The sequence below is a fragment of the Haematobia irritans genome, chromosome 1 (assembly GCF_050003625.1).
Source record: "Haematobia irritans isolate KBUSLIRL chromosome 1, ASM5000362v1, whole genome shotgun sequence".
Taxonomy (NCBI): domain Eukaryota; kingdom Metazoa; phylum Arthropoda; class Insecta; order Diptera; family Muscidae; genus Haematobia; species Haematobia irritans.
The window spans coordinates 222903773-222923933 of NC_134397.1; positions in this window are offsets into that span (position 1 = coordinate 222903773).

Here is a 20161-nt window from a genome sequence, read left to right on the forward strand (position 1 = left end):
GTGGTGTCATATTAGGTTCATATCATAAACATCCCAGCAAAAAAAGGCTTCCAGTTTCCAGTAGTTTTCATCCCCAATTTGTGATCCGGAAGTAGTGCAAACTTGGATCATTTCCAATGAATTTTACATGGGCTTGTCATAGGACGGAAGTACCCCATTTCTGGATGCTTTGCATTGCTTTAGAAGTTATGCCTTGGAAGTTCATTTGGATGGAGAAATAAAAAAAAAACAAAGCCTAAAAAAACAAATTGTTTTTTAATATCACTTTTTATTTTTATTTGTATTTTTGTCAGACTTTTATTTTCTTATTAACTATTTTTTACAAATTGAAAAACTAGTTCGCTTCCACCGGGGGTTGAACCTGAGTCTGTGCGCACCATAAGATGTTCTTTATAATTAAGAATGAAGAAATAAAGAAAGCTGGTTCAAATCTCACCAGCGGTGACGATGTTTTTATTATTATTTACTTTGTTGTTGATTTTCTATTCTTTTTTGCGAAATTTAATTTTCCAAAATTTAAATTTTCACTTAAAACGACCTAATTCCGTACTTTCTAAGACTTGTCTAAAAGGACTGCATCGGAAGTGGAAAAATCGATAGTTGATCCCGGGATGCGCTTTAAAAGAAATGTTTGTGGACTTGTCCAAAAGACTGCATCGGAAGTGAAAAAAATTTATGGGAGATTCCGGGATGAGTTTAAAAGGAATGTTTGTGGAACAACTTCATATTTTTTTGCTGGGTTAACGAATGATTCGCGCGTAAGTTGACACCATTTCCTTTTCCGATCCTCTTAGTATGTGTTCCAATCTCACCCAATAACACTAAGATTTTGTTCATTACTCTCAAATATATTCCAAGAAATACACATATCAAGTCCTTAATGCTCTGAAATCCACTTGAAAAGAATGAATATGAAATGTGCATTTTATAAAAAATCATGATATTTATATATGCACGAGTAGGTAAGTAAATACACTTGAAGCATACGTACAGATGCACGTGTCTGCTCGTGCATATTCGTCATTTATGTTTTATTAATCATAAAGATAAATAAATATTAATAGGTATGTAAGCGCAGCCAGCAGTAAAAGAGGTTAATTATTTACAGCATACGACTACTTGAACTCATACGAACTGATGCTGCTGTTGTCTGTCTGTTTGTCTATCTGTGGTGGCTGATAAAAAAATTACATCTGCAACTCTCATTTTCCGGTGACGCCATTTTTCCTGTCTGCATTGGTGGTGGTGGTGCTGGTCGTGTTGATGAAAATAACTTCTTATTGGCATGTATACGGTGTGGGTCGAGGATCAACAGACGCGAATGCAAGAGCATAAACAATACTAAAGAAAAAAATTAATGCGGAAATTATGTTCCGTCTGGTTGGGATGTGGGTTGGTCGGAAGGGGATGTATTTTTTTCCTGCATAAATGGAATGCAGTTCATCAACAAATCTTCCGCTCATCATGAAGGTGAGGAAGTGTAATAATTTATTTTATTTTCCTGTTAGTGTTGTCTCGAAATCAGCAGGACCTTTAGCATGGCCGCAAAGGTAGATACTTATGTTGTGGGAAAGAGAGTTGAGAACTCATTATGGAATATATGAAGATTTCTATGAGGATGATTAAGAGGAATGTAAATCAAATAAGTAAGGGGCTGTCTACAAAGCCCCCTCCTCCCCCATACTCCACAACATATTTTGTTCTAAAAACATGAACAATTAACGGAGATTCTGAAGTTTGGGCAATAAAGCGTGAAAGTCATTTATCCATGCGGGCAAATAAGCAAGCAATACTATATCAAAACCACATATAAGTCTTGACGGAACAAAGTAAAATGTTTTATGGAAAGAACTACCCAATAAAAAAAGAGCTTCCAAAAAAATATTTTGGATCCCCAATTTGTGATCCGAAAGTATTGCAAACTTGGATCGTCTCCAATGAATTTTACATGGGCTTGTCATAGGACGGAAGTACTCCAGTTTTGGATCCTTTGCATTGCTTTAGAAGTTGTGCCTTGGAAGTTCATTTGGATGAAGAAATTAAAAAAAAAAAACAAGTATATACGGCCGTAAGTTCGGCCAGGCCGAAGCTTATACACTCTCCACCATGGATTGCGTAGAAACTTCTACTGAAGACTGACAAGGTATCTTAAAACTTCTTAAACAAATTTTGACAAAATTTTCTACAGTAATAAAATTTTGACAAAATTTTCTATAGAAATAAAATTTTGGTAGATTATTTTTGGCGATATGGACTAATTTTTGTATATATAACTATAGACCGATATGGACCAATTTTTGCGTGGCTGTTAGCGGCCATATTCTAGCGCAAAGTGCCAAATTTCAACAGAATGGGATGAATTGTGTTCCTCTAAGAGGCTCCGGAGGTCAAATCTGGGTGTCGGTTTATATGGGGAATATTGGCCCATAATTATGGACCAATTTCTGTATGGTTGTTAAAGACTATATACCAACACCACGTAACAAATTTCACCCGGATCGGATGAATTTTGCCCCTCCAAGAGGTTCCGAAGATCAAATCTGGGGATCGGTTTATATGGGGGCTATATATAATTATGAACCGATATCGATCAATTTTTGCATAGTTGTTAGAAACCATATACAAATACCACGTACCAAATTTCAACCGGATCGAATAAATTTTGCTCCTTCAAGAGGCTCCGCAAGCCAAATCTTTGCAATACCATCCGACCTATATCAATAACAACTACTTATGCCAAGTTTCAAGTCGATAGTTGAAACTCAACAGACGGACGGACATGCTTAGATCGACTCAGAATTTCTCCACGACCCAGAATATATACTTCATGGGGTCTTAGAGCAATATTTCGATGTATTACAAACGGAATGACAAAGTTAATATACCCCCATCCTATGGTGCAGTGTATACAAATGTTTTTAATTTCTTTACAATAATTACAATTTTAAATACGAGCTAATTGTACATGAAGATGAAGGAATTGGTATTATTATGCTATTGAAAAGAAAATTCCAGATACCCATCTTACAAGCCTGACTATATATATGTTTCAGTGTTGGCTAATCCACATTTCCATAGTCTCTAGTAAGATCTGGCTGGGTGAGATGTTTCAATTTGGGTCTTATATGCTAATTTCTTATGGAAATTACATACGAGAATCATTTCTCCCAAGTTGAATCATTTTTCACCACCACTGTGCATTATCTTCTCATATAGCTACAATCCCTCAATCTTATATTTTCGATTTCAATTTGTTATTACATTACTGCAACAACAGATTGAAATCTTTTAGAGGTATTGCTGAATTCACCTGATTGGTGAACGATCACACAATGTTTTGTTTCTAGTCAACAACAACTACTGTGATAACTATTTGAAACTGGTTTCAAGGACACAACAAAAATTCTAACGACAACATGTGTAGTGTTTGTTTACCTTTTAAGACGGGCTCATCATAGCTTACTATTTTCATGTAATAGTTGGCTATGGTAAGGCACCTTAAAACTTCTTAGCGTTGCACACTGGGGTAATTGGCACCCAAATGTGTGATTAAATCAGCCAAGCTTCTCAATAACGCAATATATATTTTTTTAGTTAGGAAACAGTTATTAGATACAAGAAACGTCATAAAATCATTTACTTTAATGTAACTTTATTTTTTTTTCCTTAAAATTAATGAAATACATATCCAATAAAAATATAAGAAACGGTTGTTAATTTTTCTTTTCAGTTTTTTATATTATTAGTCATCTGACATTGAGTCATTAGCAAAAACATCATCATCATCTTCTTCTTCTTTGTTTTCAAAATCATCATTATCTTCCATATCATCATTTTCAACATTATCCTCTTTTGGGGGTTTGAGGAGCTCCACAGCTGCAATAGGCAAATTTTGACATTTTTTATTTGGAAGCTTTCTTAGAGACCATATTAAAGGACCTGAAGTGATTAAAAATGTCTTCGTTAGCCCTCTGCCTACTACATTTTCGCGTAAAATCCTCTCTGAAACGTTTGAAGTCTTTGTTTCGGGCCTCCTGAGCCTCTTCGACCTATTGGCAACAATGCATTAGACACTATTTCCGGTCCATGTATAAAATATTTATGCAGCGTTGGAGGCATACAATACCTTGGTATTGTATGCCGTGGTGCAATGGTTAGCATGCCCGCCTTGCATACACAAGGTCGTGGGTTCGATTCCTGCTAAGACCGAACACCAAAAAGTTTTTCAGCGGTGGATTGTCCCACCTCAGTAATGCTGGTGACATTTCTGAGGGTTTCAAAGCTTCTCTAAGTGGTTTCACTGGAATGTGGAACGCCGTTCGGACTCGGCTATAAAAAGGAGGTCCCTTGTCACTGAGCTTAACATGGAATCGGGCAGCACTCAGTGATAAGAGAGAAGTTCACCACTGTGGTATCACAATGGACTGGATAGTCTAAGTGAGCCTGATACATCGGGCTGCCACATAACCTAACCTACCCTAACCTAACAAACAATCTGCCAGTACTTGTAATTGTCGAAACTTCTCTATTTTGATTTCATGTCCACTGGAAAACAAAACAAAAACAAAAGAAATAAAATTACAACAACAGTAACACTAACTTGACGTACACATATTATTTCGGTTTTTTACTTGCATTTTTTTAGTTGCATGGGCATACAAAAAAAATTTTTTTTTAACAGGGGCAAGTATGGGCAAAATATATACAGTCGAAGCTCGGTTTAACGAACGATATATTGTCAGGCCCTTTCGTTATTTCGAAAAATTCGTTAAATCGAACGGGAATATTAAATGTTAACTTTTATTGAAAATCGTAGTTTTTTACCAGATGAGTGAAAATTCATAAGTATTTGGCAAAATCAAACTACAGAGGCACTTAAAAAATATTGATTTAAATAATCCTTAAAAACTGATGAACTTGATACATCTAGTTGAGGTTAGATTGAAAAGAGGATCCAAGATTCGCTTTCTTATGGGGGCCTATATACACCCATGTCAATATTTGTGTGCTCTAACTTCTTAGCGTAATTTGTTTCCAGTCTCCGGTTTCAAGATGGGCCAGGCATAGGTAGTTTTCATAGTAACATCTTCCTAAACGTCCTACAAGCTCCTGTCGGCATAGATGTATGTTACTCTCAACGTACCAGCACCAAAAAAAAAGTTTTTCAGCCGTAGGTTATCCCTCCCACAAATGATATTGACATTCCTGTGTATTTCTTAATTTCTCTTCAGCTATAAGAACTAAATATAGGATCGGGTAGTACCATTAATAAGAGAAAAATTCACCACCTGTCCAATTAGCGACCCTACGAAAATTTTGTGTATATTGCCACTAACGGACCTATCACAGGACTAGTACCAGTGCTCCAGTTTGTCGCAGTTTTTAAATTTTCATAAAAATTATTGAGTTTTAAACTCTTTTGATTTTTAAGTTTTATTGGATCTAGACATATAGCTATGGGTCAACATATTCCAATAGTTTTTCTTTCTGATGCAATTGGGATGATAAAAATAATACCTTTTCCTAAGGGTGTGTCCCAGACTGGTTCATGAGCAGCTGTCTAGTCCAACTAAGTTCTCTCAAGTCATGTGCTTTGGAATGAGTCCAAGCCGTGTCCTGCAGTGAAAATTTACCCCCGTCAATGACAAACCCGTGTTCCTTCCATACGTTTCGAACAGAACTGGGACCGGTCTATTCACAGGACTACTATTCAGGGAGTAGTCCTGTACCGGTCCTGGGGTAGATTCATTTCCGTAACGGAGCTGCCATCTATCTAACCTAACTTTACCTAATTACCCGGCCATTGAATATGTGTTTCCAAACATATGATGTAATCTAAATATCTTGGGAATGCCGTACTTTGTGGATATTTCCTAAGGACTTAAGTCATTCTCAAAATCGTCAAATATTGCTTACTTTGTGTTGTTTATTTTCTTAAGATTCAAAGCATTTTCGTTAAATCGAACGTAAATTTTGTTCAACCGTTCGTTATTTAGAGTACTCATCGTTAAGAATTGGTACTTTCGTTAAATTGGATTTTCGCTAAATGGGATATTCGTTAAACAGAGCTTCGACTGTACCTAAAAACACACATTTTATACGCCTGTACGGAAAAAATTAATAAAAATACAAACATACACCTATTGTACTAATATATTGTTAAAAAAAATTATACTTGTTTAATTTTTTAAGAAAAATCACTTTTAAATATCAAAACACTTGTGTTTTTTACAATGCGCGCACCAAAGTAAAGAAAACGTCAATTTTTCAATCGCAGTGCACAGATACCATTGACTTTTTTCCAATTATGTTTTCACACAGTGATGCAGAATTTTGTTCTCTTTCGTACGGTACCCATCATGGATGGGTATCTTCGGTTTGAATTTTTGAATTAATCACACAAATCGGAATGAAATACCCCAATGTGCGTTGTCTCCCGTAGTTCAATCTGGGTTTCGGTTTATATGGGAGCTATACTTGAGCGTGTGTACCGATATGACCCATTTGATATCGATAGTTTGTTACGTTTGGAAGTTAGCGTGATTTCAACAGAGAGATGGACGGATGAACATTGCTAGATCGACTCAGAATTTCAGTACGACCCAGAATTAAAATACTTTATGGGGTTTGATATATTTCGATGTGCTGCAAATGGAATAACAAAGTTAGTATACCCCCCGACCCAAGGGTTACAAAAATAACTTAAAAAAAAAATATATACAGCAGTAAATTCGGCCGGGTCGAATTTTAAATACCCACCACCATGAATCAAATATGATAATTTACTTTGAAAACTCTTCGTCGTAGTGTTTTACTTGATAAAATATAGAATTGTAGGGGGTGTGATGAAAAGGAAATTTCGTTTGTCTAAAATTTCATTATAGATTTCTAATTTCCAGCAAATCGGATAAAAACTGCGGATTCTAGAAGCCCAAGAAATAAAGCCGGGAGATCGGTGTATATGGGGGCTATACCAAAGCATGGACCAATAGGTACCATTTGCTATTCACATATTTGTGATTTTAAAATACCTCCACAATTTCAAACAAATCGGCTAGAAAACATAGTCTCTAGACGCCCAAGAAGTAAAAACCGAGAGATCAGTCTATATGGGGGTTACACCAAAAAATGGACCGATATTCCTCACTTTCGGCACACTTTTTTGTGGTCTAAAAATACCTCTAGATTTCGAATTTCAGGCAAATCGGGTAATAAATACAGTTTATAGAAGCTCAAGAATTTCAGGCAAAGCGAATGGTAAATATAGTTTCTAGAAGACCAAGAAGCAAAATCGGGAGATCGGTCTATATGGGGGCTATACCAAAAAATGGACCGATGGGCACCATTTTCGGCACACCTTTTTATGGTCCCAAAAGAACTCTAGATTTCAGGAAAATCGAATAGAAAATATAGTTTCTAGAAGCCTAAGAAGCAAAATCGGGAGATCAGTCTCTAAGGGGCCTATATCAAAACATGGACCGATGAGCACCATTTTCGGCACACCTTTTTATGGTCCTCAAATACCTCTAGATTTCCAATTTCAGGCAAATCGTATTGTAAATATAGTTTCAAGAAGCCCTAGAAGCAAAATCGGGAAATCGGTCTATATGGGGGCTATACCAAAACATGGACCGATGGGCACCATTTTCGGCACACCTTTTTATGGTCCTCAAATACCTCTATATTTCCAATTTCAGGCAAATTGGATAAAAACTACGGTTCTTATAGGCCCAAGACTCTAAATCGGGAGGTTGGTTTATATGGGGGCTATATCAAAATATGGACCGATATGGACCATTTTCGACTCACCTATTTATGGTCCCAAAATACCTCTAGATTTTCAATTTCAGACAAATCGGATAGAAAATACTGTTTCTAGACGCCTAAGAAGCAAAATCGGGAGATCGGTCTATATGGGGGATATACCAAAACATGGACCGATATGGACCATTTTCGACACACCTCTTTATGGACCCAAAATACCTCTGGATTTTTAATTTCATTTTCTGATAAAAACTACGGTTTTTATAGGCCCAAGACCCAAATCGGGAGGTCGGTTTATATGGGGACTATATCAAAACTTAGACCGATATATCCCATCTTCGAACTTGACCTGACTGCAAACAAAAAACTAATCTATGCCAAATTTGGGGACGATAGCGCCATTATTGAAGGCTGTAGCGTGATTACAACAGACAGACGGACATGCTTATATCGTCTTAGAATATATATATATAAATATATATATATATATATATATATATATATATATATATATATATATATATATATATATATATATATATATATATATATATATATATATATATATATATATATATATATATATATATATATATATATATATATATATATATATATATATATATATATATATATATATATATATATATATATATATATATATATATATATATATATATATATATATATATATATATATATATATATATATATATATATATATATATACTTTATATAGTCGGAAATCGATATTTCGATGTGTTAAAACGGAATGGCAAACTTATTATACCCCCGTCACCATTATACCCCCCACCACCATAGTGGATATAAAAAAGTAAAAAATCACATGTGCCATAACCAGCGGCTGCCACATAAGTCTACGTACTATTTCGTCCGTCTTTTTGCGTTAGAGAAGGTGCATCCTGGGGAGCTTCCCTCAATGGCTTTAGGTCTGAGTAGGGGTAGAGGAAAAGGCCGGACCATGGTTCTGCAGAACCAAATTCATCACTATTTCTGTTTCGGTGATGTGTAACCGGTGCCTGGAGTCGCTGCACTTCCGGAACTATTACGGTTTAATATAGCTAAGGGAGTGTTGTTAGTGTGACTAACCTTCCGTAGTAATAGAGCGAAAAGGAAGGTTAGGTTAGGTGGCAGCCCGATGTATCGGGCTCACTTAGACTATTCAGTCCATTGTGATACCACATTGGTGAACTTCTCTCTTATCACTGAGTGCTGTCCGATTCCATGTTAAGCTCAATGACAAGGGACCTTCTCACGACCTTGTGTATGCAAGGCGGGCCTGCTAACCATTGCACCACGGTGGCTCAGCGAAAAGGAAATTCATTCGTCGCATTCGTGGTCTCACAGCCAACGACACACCACAATATACCAAAGATAATTGAGTATAACAAGATTAAGCATTGTGCTCTTATAAAGAGAAAACAAATGTCAAGGTGTAGAGGGCTACGAGAAAAAAATTGTTTTATTTGTCAATTTTTTCCAAAGCAGCTCTGCCCAGGAATAGATTTAAAACGGCAATATTCACATAAAACCATACTGAATATTCGCTTTAAAATACACATACGTTAATTTTCTACAATCGTTTTGGTATTGCTTTTGTGGGATTTTATTCAGAAATTTATGAAAAACACAAATGTTATGATATTTTCCGACGCAAACGGCAGTAGATTTGAGAGACACGTCGACGCAAACTTTATGATATTTTGTTGGCAGAGTCCTCTGGTGCTTCAGTTTTGCTATGACAAGACTGCATCTTCTTCTCAATTATCTTTGAATATACCCCAGCCGAAGTTACCATAACAGTGTAAATCCCCGACAGAATTTTTATGGTAATGCTGAAGTATCTGGGAATACTGGATATTGAGTACCAGACTCAACAATTCGTTATAAAAATCAATTACATAAATAGAGGACTCAGCCAGTCTGAAACGTGGCACAGGACGGTCCCCGTAGCGCTTGACCTAACGAAGGCATTCGATACGGTCACCTATGCCAGACTGTTCGAGGTTATCGAAAACACGTCTCTAACGGCTGGAATCAAATCCTATTCCTATACCACCCTCTCCTGGCGGCTTTGTATCGTATGAAAACGACTGTACAATCATGGTATCTAGGCCCATTGTTGATGACATATGCGACTGATTAAACATCTTCCTTGTTGATCTTACCAGTTATTTCATTGCTAGAAATTTAAGAATATCAGTCACCAAATCCTGAGCCAGACTACATGGACGGTGGAACTACTTAGGCAGTTGAATCTCAGAGTCGGCGGCGAGATTATTTCAACTACAGACTACCCCAAAATGCTAAGGGTTACGTTCGACAGCCAAAAAAAATAGCTTTTCATTGGAGAAAATCAAATGCGGTAGGTGGCCATTTACGTCTAAGAGAATCAACTCTTGGGATATTTCCAGTTTATCTTCTTTTGTGCATAGCTAAGATCTTGCACTTTTTGGATTTTCAATGGTCCAAGCTCATTTTTGTATGTGTTACATCCGTTCTTGCAATATGTTAAGCTTGCGAGCAAACATAAATTAAATTTTGCCTTATTTTAACGCTGAACCTTTCTTCTGTTCTATTCTATCTAAATACACCACAAGTAACGTTCGTTGTGTTCCCGACCATTTGTACTTTATAGTCGTTAAAAAGGATTTCTTTGATAGGACCAAAACCGATTGCTATTAGTTTAACCTTTTTAATGAGAAACTTAATTAGAATCTGTTTTGGTTTTATTTGAGGGTGACCCAGATAATTTTATTTCGTCACATCTTTTGGTGATTGGCACAAGTTGGTGTTCATATTAGCTTCGTCACTAAAATACCCTTTGATCTATGGTCGTTATAGACCAACCAGAGTAATGACATTTCTTCTCAACAAATCATGCTTCGTTTCGTGTGGATATCCTGAATATATTTTGAATATACCCTAATTTAGGATATTCCGCAAAAAGGAGGATAATTACAAAAATATACAAAAAATCGCCTCTGCTTTACTATGTGCAAGGACTAAAGTTTTTGGGAAAGCAGCAGCAGCAAAAAATTAGCACAAGCAAATATTTGGATTCATCCCCAAGTTGGATAACTTATTTAAAATTCAACTCTTAATTAAAACATAAGTTATGTAGAAGAAAGTCGACAACACAGAAAAACTCTTTGATTTGTCTTTTTGTTAGCTTCTTTCGCAATCATTACGAGAAAAAGGACAACACTGTCCTGTTTTCATTAATATACAAATCTCACAAAATATACAAACGCTTATATAAAAAATAAGATATAAGAAAGTTACAAACCCAAGACCCACATAGCACATTGTTCGTTAGAGATGTCATAAGAAGAATTCGAAGTTTTGAGATTTTTAGATGGTAAAACTGACTGAAGGTGATTGATATGTAATGCAACATAGTAAAGCGCTGTAATTATTTTATTATACCCTCCATCATAGGATGGGGGTATATTAACTTTGTCATTCCGTTTGTAACACATCGAAATACTGCTCTAAGACCCCATAAAGTATATATATTCTGGGTTGTGGTGAAATTCTGAGTCGATCTAAGCATGTCCGTCCGTCCGTCCGTCTGTTGAAATCACGCTAACTTCCGAACGAAACAAGCTATCGACTTGAAACTTGGCACAAGTAGTTGTTATCGATGCAGGTATTGAAAATGGGCCATATCGGTCCACTTTTACGTATAGCCCCCATATAAAGGGACCCTCAGATTTGGCTTGTGGAGCCTCTAACAGAAGCATATTTCATCCAATGCGGCTGAAATTTGGTACATGGTGTTGGTATATAGTCTCTAAGAACCATGCAAAAATTGGTCCATATCGGTCCTTAATTATATATAGCCCCCATATAAATCGATCCCCAGATTTGGCTTGTGGAGCCTCTAAGAGAAGCATATTGCATCCGAACCGCCTGAAATTTGGTACATGATATTGGTATATGGTCTCTAACAACCATGCCAAAATTGGTCCATATCGGTTCATAATTATATATAGCCCCCATATAAACCGATCCCCAGATTTGGCTTGCGGAGCCTCTAAGAGAATCAAATTTAAACCGATCCGGCTGAAATTTGGTACATGGTGTTGGTATATGGTCTCTAACAACCGTGCAAAAATTGGTCCACATCGGTTCATAATTATATATAGCCCCCATATAAACCGATCCCCAGATTTGGCTTGCGAAGTCTCCAAGAGAAGCAAATTTCATCCAATCCGGTTGTAATTTGGAAAATGGGTTAGCAAAGGGTGATTTGTTAAGAGCTTGATAACTTTTAAAAAAAAAAAACGCATAAAATTTGCAAAATCTCATCGGTTCTTTATTTGAAACGTTAGATTGGTCCATGACATTTACTTTTTGAAGATAATTTCATTTAAATGTTGACCGCGGCTGCGTCTTAGGTGGTCCATTCGGAAAGTCCAATTTTGGGCAACTTTTTCGAGCATTTCGGCCGGAATAGCCCGAATTTCTTCGGAAATGTTGTCTTCCAAAGCTGGAATAGTTGCTGGCTTATTTCTGTAGACTTTAGACTTGACGTAGCCCCACAAAAAATAGTCTAAAGGCGTCAAATCGCATGATCTTGGTGGCCAACTTACCGGTCCATTTCTTGAGATGAATTGTTCTCCGAAGTTTTCCCTCAAAATGGCCATAGAATCGCGAGCTGTGTGGCATGTAGCGCCATCTTGTTGAAACCACATGTCAACCAAGTTCAGTTCTTCCATTTTTGGCAACAAAAAGTTTGTTAGCATCGAACGATAGCGATCGCCATTCACCGTAACGTTGCGTCCAACAGCATCTTTGAAAAAATACGGCCCAATGATTCCACCAGCGTACAAACCACACCAAACAGTGAATTTTTCGGGATGCATGGGCAGTTCTTGAACGGCTTCTGGTTGCTCTTCACTCCAAATGCGGCAATTTTGCTTATTTACGTAGCCATTCAACCAGAAATGAGCCTCATCGCTGAACAAAATTTGTCGATAAAAAAGCGGATTTTCTGCCAACTTTTCTAGGGCCCATTCACTGAAAATTCGACGTTGTGGCAGATCGTAAGTCTATTCATGATGAAATGTCAAAGCATACTGAGCATCTTTCTCTTTGACACCATGTCTGAAATCCCACGTGATCTGTCAAATACTAATGCATGAAAATCCTAACCTCAAAAGAATCACCCTTTATATGATCTTTAACAAGCTTGCCAGAATTGGTCCATATCGGTCCATAATTATATATAGCCCCCATATAAAACGTTCTCCACATTTGACCTCCGGAGCCTCTTGGAGGAGCAAAATTCATCCGATCCGGTTCAAATTAGAAACGTGGTGTTAGTATATGGTCGCTAACAACCATATCAAAATTGGTCCAATCACACAAAAATTGGTCCATATCGGTTCATAATCATGGTTGCCATTAGAGCCAAAAATAGTCTACCAAAATTTTATTTCTATAGAAAATTTTGTCAAAATTTTATTTCTATGGAAAATTTTGTCAAAATTTTATTTCTAGAGAAAATTTAGTTAAAATTTTATTCGGTTCATAATAAAATTTTCATCATTGTCAAAATTGTATTTCTATAGAAAATTTTATTCAAATTTTATTCGGTTCATAATCATGGTTGCCACTCGAGCCAAAAATAATCTACCAAAAGTTTATTTCTATAGAAAATTTTGTGAAAATTTTATTTCTATAGAAAATTTTGTTAAAATTTTATTTCTGTAGAAAATTTTGTCAAAATTTTATGTCTAATTTGTCAAACTGAATTATACACGTATTGGATCGATCTTTTTATACCCTCCATCATAGGATGGGGGTATATTAACTTTGTTATTCCGTTTGTAACACATCGAAATATTGCTCTAAGACCCCATAAAGTATATATATTCTGGGTCGTGGTGAAATTCTGAGTCGATCTAAACATGTCCGTCCGTCCGTCTGTTGAAATCACGCTAACTTCCGAACGAAACAAGCTATCGACTTGAAACTTGGCACAAGTAGTTGTTATCGATGTAGGTCGGATGGTATTGAAAATGGGCCATATCGGTCCACTTTTACGTATAGCCCCCATATAAAGGGACCCTCAGATTTGGCTTGTGGAGCCTCTAACAGAAGCATATTTCATATAAACCGAACCCAGATTTGGCTTGCGGAGCCTAAAAGAGAAGCAAATTTCTTCCGATCCGGCTGAAATTTGGTACATGGTGTTAGTATATGGTCTCAATAACCATGCAAAAATTGGTCCGCATCGGTCTATAATTATATATAGCCCCCATATAAACCGATCCTCAGATTTGGCTTGCTGAGCTTCAAAGAGAAGAAAATTTCATCCGATCCGGCTGAAATTTGGTTCACGATGTTGGTATATTGTCTCTAACATACTTGCAAAAATTGGTCCATATCGGTCCTTAATTATATATAGCCCCCATATAAACCCATCCCCAGATTTGGCTTGTGGAGCCTCTAAGAGAAGCATATTTCATCCGATCCGGCTGAAATTTGGTACATGGTGTTGGTATATGGTCTCTAACCATCATGTCAAAATTGGTCCACATCGGTCCATAATTATATATAGCCCCCATATAAACCGATCCCCAGATTTGGCTTGCGGAGCCTCAAAGAGAAGAAAATTTCATCCGATCCGGCTGAAATTGGGTACATGGTGTTGGTATATGGTCTCTAACAACCATGCAAAAATTGGTCCACATCGGTCCATAATTATATATAGCCCCCATATAAACCGATCCCCAGATTTGGCTTGCGGAGCCTAAAAGAGAAGCAAATTTCATCCGATCCGGCTGAAATTTGGTACATGGTGTTAGTATGTGGTCTCTAACCACCATGCCAAAATTGGTCCACATCGGTCCATAATTAGATATAGGCCCCATATAAACCGATCCCCAGATTTGGCTTGCGGAGCCTCAAAGAGAAGAAAATTTCATCCGATCCGGCTGAAATTTGGTATATGATGTTGGTATATGGTTTCTAACAACCACGCAAAAATTGGTCCATATCGGTCCTTAATTATATATAGCCCCCATATAAACCGATCCCCAGATTTGGCTTGCGGAGCCTCAATGAGAAGCAAATTTCATATAAACCGATCCCCAGATTTGGGTTGTGGAGCCTCTAAGAGAAGCATATTTCATCCGATCCGGCTGAAATTTGGTACATGGTGTTGGTATATGGTCTCTAACAACCATGCAAAAATTGGTCCACATCGGTCCATAATTATATATAGCCCCCATATAAACCGATCCCCAGATTTGGGTTCCGGAGCCTCAAAGAGGAGCAAATTTCATCTGAACCGCCTGAAATTTGGTACATGATATTGGTATATGGTCTCTAACAACCATGCAAAAATTGGTCCACATCGGTTCATAATTATATATAGCCCCCATATAAACCGATCCCCATATTTGGCTTGCTGAGCCTCAAAGAGAAGAAAATTTCATCCGATCCGGATGAAATTTGGTACACGATGTTGGTATGTTGTCTCTAAGAATCTTGCAAAAAATGGTTCATATCGGTCCCTAATTATATATAGCCCCCATATAAACCGATCCCCAGATTTGGCTTGCGAAGTCTCCAAGAGAGGCAAATTTCATCCAATCCGCTTGTAATTTGGAACATGGGTTAGTATATGATCTTTAACAAGCGTGCCAGAATTGGTCCATATCGGTCCATAATTATATATAGCCCCCATATAAAACGTTCTCCACATTTGACCTCCGGAGCCTCTTGGAGGAGCAAAATTCATCCGATCCGGTTCAAATTAGGAACGTGGTGTTAGTATGTGGTCGCTAACAACCATACCAAAATTGGTCCAATCATACAAAAAATGGTCCATATCGGTTCATAATCATGGTTGCCACTAGAGCCAAAAATAGTGTACCAAAATGTTATTTCTATAGAAAATTTTGTCAAAATTTTATTTCTATAGAAAATTTTGTCAAAATTTTATTTCTAGAGAAAATTTTCTTAAAATTTTATTCGGTTCATAATAAAATTTTCATCATTGTCAAAATTTTATTTCTATAGAAAATTTTGTTCAAATTTTATTCGGTTCATAATCATGGTTGCCACTCGAGCCAAAAATAATCTACCAAGATTTTATTTCTATAGAAAATTTTGTCAAACGTTTATTTCTATAGAAAATTTTGTTAAAATTTTATTTTTGTAGAAATTTTTGTCAAATTTTTTTTTCTATAGAAAATTTTGTCAAAATTTTTATTTCTATAGAAAATTTTGTGAAAATTTTATTTCTATAGAAAATTTTGTTAAAATTTTATTTCTGTAGAAAATTTTGTCAAAATTCTATGTCCACTTTGTCAAACTGAATTATATGCGTATTGTATCGATCTTTTTTGATTTAATATATACCACGTATGGACTTACATACAATTTAGAAGATGGTGTTAGGAGGTTTTAAGGTACCTTGCCATCGGCAAGCGTTACCGCAACTTAAGTAATTCGATTGTGGCTGGCAGTGTTTAGAAGAAGTTTCTACGCAATCCATGATGGAGGGTACATAAGCTTCGGCCTGGCCGAACTTACGGCCGTATATACTTGTTTGATTTAATATATACCACGTATGGACTTACATACATTTTAGAAGATGGTGTTAGGAGGTTTTAAGATACCTTGCCATCGGCAAGCGTTACCGCAACTTAAGTAATTCGATTGTGGCTGGCAGTGTTTAGAAGAAGTTTCTACGCAATCCATGATGGAGGGTACATACAGTTTGTCAAGAAAGTGTTTTGACAATGGGATAAAAATTATGTTTTGTTCCAAAATTAAATATAATGAAATTTAAAAAAAAAAAATTTTATTATGTGTTTTGGAAAGTATACATACGTACACAGAATTAAAAATTTAATAAAATATTTAATATTTCAATTATTTCTAGAAGTTGAAATAGTTGGCAATGTCAAAAGACTTTCTTGCAGACTGTAAGCTTCGGCCTGGCCGAACTTACGGCCGTATATACTTGTTTTTTATTCTTTTTGTTCAAAGGCAAAAATATCGGAAATAACATGAAATTTTTGAATCAGATTTGTTCGAATTGGGTACCAATGGCACCAACTACTGTCTTCAAACGGCCGATAAAGCCATCACACGCTGTACAAACGTGACTCTACGGTATTTTGATCCATTCCCACCGAAGAGCTGTTTTGAGATGATCAAGAGTTTTGTAGCCTTACTCTTCAAAATGCCCCCAGATCAAAAGTCCAAAGGATTGCCGTATTGGGTATTTTCCCCCAAATTGGGGATATTTTTTTCATGGATGGGGTCGACAATTGTGAATTGAGGACTTGGGGATTTGGTGCGGAATTTCCATAAATTTTGGGATTTTTGTGAAGAGTTTTCTCGAAATAATAATAAAGTATAATAAATCAGGTTTGCAATAATTATTTTCATGAAATTCTGTTATTTTATTACTTTATTAAAAAAGGTACAAATTAAGCATTTGGACTAGAAAGGGACACATGATTTTATTTTGGGGGCCAGCGCTAATTTATAATTTTACTCAGCTATGTTGAGACATTTTTCTACAATTGTGAAATAATATGTGAGGACTCGGGATTAAACGTTGGCCAATCATCAGTGTTCATCACTAATTTGGACAATATATCCCAAAAATATAGAAATAATGAAGATGATTTAGAAATAAATTTTCGTCCATAACTATATGGTGACCGAACTCCCATTTTACATTTTTCGAACATTTGGAAGACAATCACTCGTCTTCTGGTGTTGTGTTTCGACATATTGATCTCATTGGAGCTCGCTGTTTGACAATAAATTATATATTTTTTTCAAATTTTAAATTATTACCGATATTCTAACGCAGAATCTATTTCTTTATTTTTTATGCCCACCACCATAGAATGGTGATGGGGGTATAATAAGTTTGTCATTCCGTTTGTAACACATCGAAATATCGATTTCCGACTATATAAAGTATATATATTCTTGATCAGGGAGAAATTCAAAGACGATATAAGCATGTCCGTCTGCCGGTTGTCTGTTGTAATCACGCTACAGCCTTCAATAATGGCGCTATCGTCATGAAATTTGGCATATATGCGTGTTTTGTTTGCAGGCAGGTCAAGTTCGAAGATGGGCTATATTGTAGCAATCCAGCAAAAAAATTGAAGTTCTTCCAAAGGCACAACTTTAAAAGCACTTCCAGAAGATGCACTCCCAATGATGTTCTTTATTTTAACTACCAAGGAAGTTCTTTTAATTCAATTTTTTATAAGTTGTTTTTTTCATACTTTTTATGGGTAATTTTAACTTTTTTTGTTTCAAATAGGTTAAAAACAGAGTAAGAATTCATAAAATGGCACAAATCATTTAAATTTTGTCGAAAAAAATGCTAAATCCAATTTGAAAAAAATTTGAATTTGTGAAAATATTTGTGGTCAAACGTTTCCGACAAGCGTAAGAATCCATTAAAAATTATCAAAAATTATAAAAATTATTTATTTGACAAAATATCACAGAATTTTCTAATTTACATCCAAAACATTGAATTCGGATCACACCTAAAGAAGTGATGCAAATTCAGTGCAACGGCTGTTGAAATGGAGAACTTCCGTCCTATGACAAGCCCATGTTAAATTCATCGCTTCTGCGTCAATTTTTCACCACTTCCGGATCCAAAACGAACATTTTCATTACTTTTTTGGCTACGCTTTTTTTGCTGGGAAGTTTTGATATAGTCCCCATATAAACCGACCTCCCGATTTGGGGTCTTGGGCTTTTAAAACCCGTAGTTTTTATCCAATTTGCCTGAAATTAGAAATCTAGAGATGTTTTAGGACCATCAAAGAGTGTGCCGAAAATTGTGCCTATCGGTCTATGTTTTGGTGTAGCCCCCAAATATAGACCGATTTCCGGATTTTGCTTCTTGGACCTCCAGAAACTGTATTTTGTATCCAATTTGCCTGAAATTGAAGATCTAGAAGTATTTTAGGACCAAAGATTGGTGTGTCGAAAATCGGGTGTATCGGTCCATATTTTGGTATAGACCCCATATAGACTGATCTCCCGATTTTATTTCTTCGGCGTCTAGAAACTGTATTTACAACCCGATTGGCATGAAATTGGAAATCTAGAGGTGTTTTGGGACCATAAAGAGGTGTGTCGAAAATGGTTCGTATCGGTCCATGTTTTCGTACAGCCCCCACATAGACCGATCTGCAGATTTTATTTCTTGGGCTTCTAGAAACAGTATTTTCTATCCGATTTGTCTGAAATTTGAAATCTAGAGGTATTTTAGGACCATAAAGGGGTGTGTCGAAAATGGTCTGTATCGGTCCAAGTTTTGGTATAGTCCCCTAATAGACTGATCGCCCGACTTTAGATTTCGTAGTTTATACCCAATTTGTCTGAACATTAAGAGGTGTGTCGAAAATTTTGAGTGTTGGTCTATTTTTTGATATTGCCCCCATATAGACCTACCTCCCGGATTTATTTCTTATGCTGCTAGAATCTGTAGTTTTTATCCACTTTGCCTGAAAATGTAAATATACTGGCATTTTAGACCCTAAAAAATTTGTATCGCAAATATTTCTACGAGTCGTTTATGTAAGACATTGATCGATGTAAGAAATTGCTTGAAACTAAAAGTAAAATTTCCAGATTTTACTCCTCGTTATCATTTAAATAATGGCGGTAAAAATCCATGGATTTAAGATTTAAAATCAAGGCTTTTTTCATCATTTACTCGATATGTTTACGATTTCTCTAAAATTCAAACAAAATTGGTTCTTATAATCTTTAAATTTATCTTCGGGAAGTGTACTGGTTGAATAGATCTGCTTGGGAGAATTTCTGTCATCAAACCCCCCTAAATCCTACATATATTATCAAGATACCCGCACTATTATATTTGATTCATGGTGGGAAACTATTATATTTGATTCATGGTGCTGGGTATTTAAGATTCGGCCCAGCCGAACTTACTACTGTATATACTTGTTTGTATAAAAAATTGTCAAAAATTTATTGGGGATTTTTGTGAGGAATTTTGATTTAAATTTGAGATTTGTGGGGACAAAAGCGTCCTCATTTGGGGAGAAGAGCCAGACAAATACTGGCAACACTGCCAACATGCGCAGATTTTGGCGTGTAGTGTGCGGTAGAAATGAGGCGAGGAAACACCTTTTGAACCCATTTTTAATTGACGCGTGCTAAGTGTGAGTCCTGCTGAAATATGAAGCGAAGAATCTCCGAAGATGTTGAGTCCTTTTGGAATGTCCTTGGTCTGCGATAAAAATGTTTGTCCGATCAGGGCTTCGATTCGGCATTTATTTTGATCGCATATCGATGAATCCGTTACAGCAGCTCACAGCGGCGGCGCTTTAGTTTT